Genomic DNA, 9,689 nt, shown 5'->3' with positions numbered 1-9,689 from the left:
AACTAAAAAAATTAAAACAAATTAAAACAACTCTAACTAATTGAAAGAAGAGAAAAGAAAAATAGTATATATGTTAAGTCAAATCTAACTAGAAGATGCTAATTTAACAAACCAGCTATAACATGTTGAACCAGTCGACTAACATAAAGTCATAGACAATTTCTAATCTGAACTACTTAGCAAAGGAATAGTAAATCAATCAATTAGTTTACTAGAAAAGATGTGAACTCCGTTTAACCACCACTATCATAAAGAATTCAAATAGCCCTAATCTAACTAACTGATTGTGAGAACATTAAATACCAATCTATCTAAGAAAAATATAATTATAAAAGACTAATAGATTGAAATACTCTAACTAACCAGATTTCAAGAAAACAAATTGAAGTAAAACTAACTACCAGTAGACATTAACAAACTAACAAATTGATAAAAATTTATGAACTACTCTAACTAGAACAAACTAACAAATTGATAAAAATTTATGAAATACTCTAACTAACCACAGTTGATTAAATCTCAACCTAGCCAGTTGATTTCGATTTGAATTTTTTTTTTATAATTTAGTCATTATAGTTGTTGATTAAACTCAAAACAATAAATCTTTTGCTACGATTTTATTAATTTTACAACTGTTGGGTTCAATCACAATAGTCTATTATATTTTAGCAGTGTGGTTCTTCATAACTACAGTCATTTCAAATTTCAGCAGCTTGAATTGTAGTACCGTTGTTATTCTTTTTATTTCAACAGCAGTAATTGTTTCTAATAATTACGATCTGATTTTAGCACAACATAAAAGTATAAATTTTTTTTATTCAAATCATCAGCAACTTATATTTTTATTTTGAGCTGATGTTTGTAATCCAAATAGTCAATTTTTTATATATATATATCAGCAGTTAGACATTCTTTTTAGCAGTTGATTTTATGACAGCATATTTATTATAATTTCCAGTAGTTTGATTCAATCTTTTCACAGCAGTTTGACAAATTGCAAATCAGTAGCTTGATTTATCATAGTTCAGTAGTGGATTTTGATTTCCACAAAAATTTAAGAATAGTTCTACTTTTATCGACATGATTTTCAAATACAACAATTTGTTTTCAATTTGTTAGTTTGTTTTCAATTTGTTAGTTTGAAAGCACGGCAGGGGGTTAAACCCCCTGCCTTTCCGGCAGGGAAGGGGGTTAAACCCCCTGCCGGAAAGGCAGTTCCGGCATGGGGGGTTGACCCCCTGCCTTTCCGGCAGGGGGTTTAACCCCCTGCGTTTCCGGCAGGGGGGGTCGACCCCCTGCGTTTCCGGCAGGGGGTCGACCCCCCCTGCCGGAAACGCAGGGGGTCGACCCCCCCTGCCGAAAAGCACGGCAGGGGGATAAACCCCCTACGTTTCCGGCAGGGAAGGGGCGTACAGCGTGAAGAAGAAGAAGAAGAAGAAGAAGAAGATTACCTGCGCGTCGCCGGATGGTGGCAGGAGGTTGACGGGGAGCGGCAGCTGGCGAGCGCCGGCTGGCGAGCGGTGGACGGGGAGCGGCGGCTGGCGAGCGGAAGCGGGAGAGAGCAATACAGCGAAACAGGGAAAAGAGAAAGAGGGATGGGATTAGGGATTTACGCGACATTTAGCGACGGCTTAGCGACGGAATGTTTCCGTCGCTAAGTCGTCGCTAAACCAAAATACCAAAAAAGCGACGGAATATATTCAGTCGCTACGCCGTCGCTAATTAGCGACGGATTAGCGACGACAGAGTTCCCTCTCTAAATCCATCGCTAAAATGGTGTTCTTGTAATAAAAAGTAGCGACAAAAACATGCAGTCGCTAATCCGTCGCTAAGTAGCGACAAATTAGCGATAAAAGTCGTTTCCTCGCTAATCCGTCGCGAATTAGCGACAGATTCTATCTCTAGCTAATCTGTCGCTAAGTAGCGACGGAAAAAATCCGTCGCTAATTTTTGTCGCTAATTAACAATTTTCTTGTAGTGGTTTCACATCTCACTGATGCAGAAGTACAAAAAGAATGTGAGACTAAGTTTGTGGAGTGGTTGAAAGAGTTGGTAAGGACGCTCACATAAATTATGTACTCATAAACAACACTAAATTACTTAATTGGTCGTGATCACAATCATTGTTTATGTTTGTGTGTAGGTCCGTCATGGTGATGTTAAAGATCAAGGAATATGTGATTTACAAAATGGTCAGACCAAAGTTGTGTAATGTTACAACGGGTGCATCGTAAATGGTTATCGATTCCATACAAAAGACTACGATATAAACAAATCAATGATGAATAGTGGCGTGTGTGTCAAGGGTAGCAGCTACGGTGCAAATGAACACGATTACTACAGTGTTATAGAGAAAATAATGGAGTTGACTTACTTAGGCATAAATAATAGGGTAACTTTATTTAAGTGTCATTAGTTTGATCCAACTGCAACAAGAGTCGACAAAGCCTCAGGCATTGTGGAGGTGAATCATAAATCAAGGTTTGGAACATATGAACCATTCATATTAGCCTCACAAGCTCAACAAGTTTATTATACTTCATATCCGAATACAAAAAAGTCAGATAGAAATGAATGGTGGGTAGTTTGCAAGGTGAAGTCCAAACTATACCCTGAGTATGATCAGTTACAATAAGACAAGTTAACTGAAGAGAGTAATTACTATCAATCAGATAATATCTATGACTTCTCTTATGGTTACGATGTTGCGCATGATATGCATGTCATATCTCCATTGGTCGATGAAACATTCATAGAAGAATGTGATCCAAATGATATACCAAGTGGATGGGCAAACAATGAAGAAAAAGATGAAGAAGAAGAAGAAGAATATGAAAGTCAAACAAGTGATGAGGAAAAATTCTCGAGCTAGTGAGCAAAATCTTATAATACAAAACTCTATTTGAATGTATTCCAATGTTTTGAATGTATTACAATACTTGATGTGAATGATTTAAATTATTTGAATGTATAGAAATGTGTGACAATGATTTGAATATATTGCAATACTTGATTTGAATTATTTGAATGTATTGAAATACTTGATGTGAATGATTTGAATCAATTTGAATATATTGCATGACCTTTTTTATTTGTTAGAATATGATTCGTGGAGCTTACAGTGGTCGTTCATCCAGTAGTAGCCAGTCTCAACCTTCATCTTCACGGGCTCCTTTGATAGGTATATCATTTAACTAATTGGATGCTTGATTAGTTGAAATGCGCATTCTGAGAATTTTTAACATATTTTTTTACAGATGATGTTTCGCTTGTATATGACCCACCTACACCAGTTGATCATACAAGTCAGAAGCCAACACAGAATGCATGATCTTCTCAGTCTGGCACAAGAAGACTCACTCAAATAGTGTATATCGATAATCGACCGTAAGTATTTCATTTTCACTTATTGCATATCTTACAAATATTGTATATTGATATTTATTGTTTACCTATTCATGTGCAGCATGAGGTTCGAGCCATTAGAAGTAGTATGCGATATTAGGAATTTACTACTTCAACATCTACCAGAACCGATCGCTCAATGGAAAGAGTATCCAAAAGCGGTGATAGACAGATTATGGTCCTCATTCACGGTATATAGTTGTTTGTCATAGTTAATGTGTTTCATATTTAATTATTTGTTATAGTCATATCTACTAACTTTCTGAAAATATTCGTAGGCTTTGAATTGCTTCGCGACTACGATGAAGGAACATGATGCAAGAAAGGTGTGGCAGAAGGTGACTGTCAATCGATTTGCAGACATGCTGCACAATATGAAGACTGCAGCAAGAAAAGCATCTGGCGGGATAGATGATCCACTGCAGTGGAAGGGCCATAGACCTCCTACTATCAGGTCAGATGTTTGGGATGCAATGTGTGACAAGTGGGTTGGGGATGCATTTTAAAATCGCTCAGCGAAGGCTGCACAAAATCAAGCAAAAATGCTCGAAGCCCATCTACACATAGGTGAATTTAGGAATTTTAAGAGCCACCTGAAGAAAATGATAACTCATCAATATATAAACAAATCAATTTTATAAGTATTCTTGCAAACCTGCTAACTAAATCTTTTATCATTTCACTTCGCCGGAAGCAGAAAAAGGAGGCATTGTGCCATACAAGGATGTGTTTGTTCAAACATATAAATGTAAGACTACAGGAGAGTTCGTATCGGAGAAGGCGAGAATGACAACGGTATGTATTTATTGTATTAATAATAATTGTCATATACAAGTTATTATAAACATTGTAATTCTTAATTATTAATTTATACTACAAATATTATTTTGTAGGAGTCATATGAGCAACAGATGGTAGAGCGATATGGCAATGACTCTACTCAACATCCATCATTTGATCCTGCAGCATGGGTGACTGCAGCAGGTGAACCCAAAAAAGGGTCGTGTGTTCGAGTTTGAGAGTAATATAAGCACATCATCAGTCGTTGCTTCCTCCAGTCACTGCTCAGAGACTTCTCCCATCAACATCAGCTCCAAGCATCCGACTGATTCTTGGGATGATGTACGCCAGATCGTTAGGGATGAAATGCGTGACTACTTCCATGAAACAATTGTCGATGTTCTCCGGGATGAGTTCAACAGTTTTTTACAGAACATGAGAGTTTCGTTTGCAGGTGCCTCTCAGGTATGAACGTTTCATGTGATGTATTGCATGTCGTTAGATTTCATATAACTTTGATTGCCTTAACTTAGGTGCATTGTATGTAATTTATTTCAGTATATTTTGTATATCAATACTGACCTTTTATATAATATTTCAGTACAATATTTTTATTGCCTTAGAACATATATGAGCATGATATAATCATATATATAGTTTTTTGCCTGCCTTAGAACACATACGAGCATGATATAACCACATATACAATTTTTTGCCTGCCTTAGAATACATATGAGCATGATAGAATCACATATATAGTTTTTTTACTGCCTTAGAGCATATATGAGCATTGTAGAATCACATATACCATTTTTTTGGCTGCCTTAGAACACATATGAGCATGATATAATCACATATAAAGTTTTTTGCCTGCCTTAAAACACATATGAGCATGATAGAATCACATATAAAGTTTTTTGTCTGCTTTAGAACACATATGAGCATGATAGAATCACATATAAAGTTTTTTACTGCCTTAGAACACATATGAGCATGGTAGAATCACATATACAGTTTTTTACTGCCTTAGAGCACATATGAGCATGGTAGAATCACATATAAAGTATTTTTACTGCCTTTAGAACACATATGAGCATGATTGAATCACATATAAAGTTTTTTAACTGCCTTACAACACATATGAGCATGACATAATCACATATACAGTTGTTTGCCTACCTTAGAACACATATGAGCATGATAGAATCACATATGCAATTTTTTTTACTGCCTTAGAGCACATATATATGAGTATGATAGAATCACAAAAACAGTTTTTTACTGTCTTTAGAACACATATGAGCATGATTGAATCACATATAAAGTTTTTTTACTGCCTTTGAACACATATGAGCATGGTAAAATCACATATACATTTTTTTGACTGCCTTAGAGCACATATGATCATGATTGAATCACATATAAGTTTTTTTTACTGCCTTAATAACATATATGAGCATGATAGAATCACATATAAAATTTTTTTACTGCCTTAGAACACATATGAGCATGATAGAATCACATATACAATTTTTTTACTGCCTTAGAACACATATGAGCATGATAGAATCATATATAGAGTATAATTTATTTCACTATATTTTGTTTATCAATACTGACCTTTCTTTTCTTGTGTAGGTTGCTGGCGATAATCAGCGTAGTGGACAGATCAAGACAATGAAAAAGAGGACGCATAAAATCTTGGCGATGATTACATTCATGTGTTGAATTTGTTCTACTTTCTTTTTGTTTCAAAAATGTAAATGTTGAATTGTAAATAATTAGAACTTGCGAATTTAGAGTGGATCGATTAATTGTTTTAGTTTCCTTTTATATGTATTTTTATTTATACTTTGTTTTTCATTCACAAGAAATATAAATTGTATCACGAGAAAATTTTTCTCGATATTTAATTTTCAAATAATTTTTTTTTTTATTTTTTTCCTTGTTTGTGACGAATTAGCGACAGATATATCCATTGCTAATTATTATTAGCGTTGAATGTAGCGACGGATTAGCGATGACTATAAATCTGTCGCAACCCCAAAATCGCCGTATAGTAACGACGGCCTTGCGACAGATGTTGGCATTAGTTAATCTGTCGCAACTTACCGACGAAACTGGCGACAAATACATTATGTCGCTACTTAGCGACAGAATGGGCGACAAATATATTCCGTCGTTTAGGATCCCAGATTTCAGATTAAATTCCATTTAGGACTCCAGATTTCGGATTCAATTCTATCTTGGATTCCAGACTTTGGATCCAATTCCATTTAGGATTCCAGATTTCGGATCCAATTCCATTTAGGATTCCAGATTTTGAATTCAAATCCATCCTGAAATCCAGATTTCAAATCCAATTTTGTTTTCAAATTTCACCTAGATCCAAGATCCATTCTAATTCAGACTTTAGATTCGGAATTCAATTTCTTTTCAAAATTCTATCTCAAATTCAAATGCTAGATTCAAAATCAAATTCAAAGTTCATTCTGACTTTGAAAATTCATTTTTACTTCGAAAATCCTATTTCAGTTTCAAACCTCCCCTTTTTCATTTCTTCAAATTCAACTTATTTTCAAGTCTCTGATTATTCCAAGACTTGGAATTTCAAGTCTCTTCTTCCAGATTTATTTCAAATTCCAAGTTAGATTCAAAATCTAACTTTTTCAAATCAATTTCAAACCTTTGAATCATTTCTTCACTCTATTATCAAATTTATTTCAGAATCACTTGGAAAATCTCAAAATTTCTAAATTATTTTCTCAAAAGCATACATTTTTTGCATTTGCATTGCACAAGAATGATTCTTTGTGCATTTAGACTTAGAATAAATACTTAAACTATTTTGGCAAAGCAAAAAGGCATAAGTTCGATCCTTGGTTCGATTACCCCTGTTAAAGGTGCTAGGAACGGTTGAACCTCGTACCGATGAGCGAATCCCGTCTCTCCATTTTCTCGCAAATTTTTCAAAATGGAGGCGAGTAATTTTTCAAATATTTTTCAAAATTTAGCTCAAGTGAGACCCTTGCAAAAGAGTTCCTCTCTTTCTCTTTTTTTTTCTCATTCTCTCTTATTTTCTATCTTTTACTTCCCCTTTAAAAAGAGAGATAGAGGTTACAAAGGAAAAGAGAATGAAGAGAAGAATACAAGAGGAAAGATTTTTTGTAATGATCACAGGTTTTGCGACCGTGGTGGGATCCGTCTACGTCCAGTCGAATTTATGCATTTCGCTTTGCTTTGATATTATCTAAGTCTTTATTCTCTAAATGCCAGCTTCATTTCCATGCAAACCTTAGAAGCATATACTCTGTCATAGTTGACAAAATGCATATAGGATTTAAGTGTGGTTTGGTAGGACCATATTGAGGAGATTATTGCATGCTCACTTAGACTTAGGTCTGAAATACAACTATTCTCGATTCTAGGGACTGAATGCAAATAGTGTATGCAAGTGTATGCTTCTCTTCATTTAAAATTCTATCTCTTTAGGACTTGCATTAGAGCTTTCGGGTTTTATTGCATGTTGAACATGTTTTTGAAAACATCCCTACCTATGTTGTCCCGGTCTTCACGTTGTTGGGCTGTCTTACTGAACCATAGTTCGGGAGAGAACCTCACAATTGGACCATTTATTTGGGTTACCGCCCCCCTACCACGTACCTAAGGGCCATAGTCTGAGGTATATCGGTAGGTGCTCAAGGATGTTGGGAAGCCATTACCTTAGAACTGAAAAAATATTTCTATGCTACGTACTTCGAGTTTCGGCTTGAGTATATCGGCATGTCTTGATTTGAACCATAGAGTTAGGATTACGGTCTTACAAGTTATTTCAAATATTGCATTTAGAGTCAGCTTTAGGGAGTGCTGTGTGCGCACCTTTGTTTGTATAACTATGATTTTGTGATGTTTATATACTTCTTATACTACCTTATATTTTCTAAAACCCTTGGTATATTATTCAAAAATTTCCTCTTTATTTTCAAAACCCAGGCGTATATTTTTTTCTATCTGCATTCCTTTTCTCTTTTTTATTACCGAAATTTTGCCAAAAAAATGCGAGATTCATGAAAAATTTCAAAATCTCCCGAGTTTTTTACTCCGGAGATTTTGCCGTTTTTAACTTTTGTCACTATGGTGTGGCACCACACAAGTCAAGTTAATCTTTCAGAATAAGTGTCAGCCTGTAAACTTTGTATACCTATTTATTATCATTTCATATTCATTGTGCACTAAACTTTTAGAATATATTTATTATTGTTCAAAGTGTGTCATCATCCACCTCATGACTTAGACGAGGGCCTGCTGACTTTTTAGGATGAACCCTTTTATTGTAGTTTATATCTTTCTGTCATATTCAAGAAGTCTGACTGCCCTTATGTTGTTAACTATTTGTTTGTGCACTATAAATGTTGTGTGAACATGGTTGTTGTAGCTGGTAGATTGAAACTTGATGGATGTTGAAAAAATAAATGTAAGCTCAAGCTTTTACCTTTTAATTTAGGTTGCACAAGCTGAGCAGAAAACAGCTGGAGGTTTGTTACTGACAGAAGCAACCAAGGAAAAGCCTTCAATTGGCACGGTGAGTTGCTTATCTAGTTTAATTTAGCCATGTGGTTGTCTTCCTTATTCGTTCACATACTCTTAATTTATTCTTTTCTGGGAATTGCTGTATTCTGTATTTTTTTCAAGTTCATTCCTCTCTAGCAAGGGAAAAAAGCCCCAGATATCCACCAATTTTTAATTCAATTTGGGGAAATTTTGTCCCCTAGAAATGCTGTTGTTTGCTTGCTTACAAATTTCCGTTACTTCCATAATGAAAATGTCAGATTTGATTTCATTCTTATATAAACTCCCTGCAGCTACAAAAAGGGAGATCCAATAATTTTGAGAATTGTTGGCTTCTGTAAATCGGGTGAGTATAAAGATTGATGTCAAAACTTAATTAGCTTTATAAAAATCTAGCTACGATATGATTGGTGCGTGTGGTGGTTGGACCAGGACCTTTGGATGAGGAAGGTGGCCGTAAGCCGTTGGACATTTCTCCAGGGAACACCGTCCTATACTCTAAATATGCGGGCAATGACTTCAAGAGCAGTGATGGATCGGAGTACATTACTCTGAGAGCGTCAGATGTAATGGCTGTGCTATCTTGAGCCTGCAACTTGGGCCTTTTGTGATTTATCAAGGGGAGCAGGTTTCAGGAAATTGCAAAACGTAGGGATTGTGAGTGACGCTGCTTTGTCAATTGTTATTGTGGCTTTTCTGCTTGTTATTTAGTTATGATTGAAGTCCATACAGCCTTTTATTCTCTTGTGAATTGGAGATGCCACAGGCAATCAACTAAAGGGTTTTGATAAGGGTCACCAATTATTGCAGCTACTCATTCTGTTTGAATTGCAAGAAATTGGTGTGAGATACCATTTAAATTAGGTTGGGCGTGTGAGAGTGTTTCGGCTCTAGATTAGCTATGTATATAAAGAATAGTTTAGGTAGCCCTGGAA

This window comes from Nuphar pumila, chromosome 7 (genome assembly GCF_984573655.1).
Source record: "Nuphar pumila chromosome 7, dmNupPumi1.hap1.1, whole genome shotgun sequence".
In the NCBI taxonomy this organism is placed as follows: domain Eukaryota; kingdom Viridiplantae; phylum Streptophyta; class Magnoliopsida; order Nymphaeales; family Nymphaeaceae; genus Nuphar; species Nuphar pumila.
Note: the sequence above shows the minus strand (reverse complement) of the source record.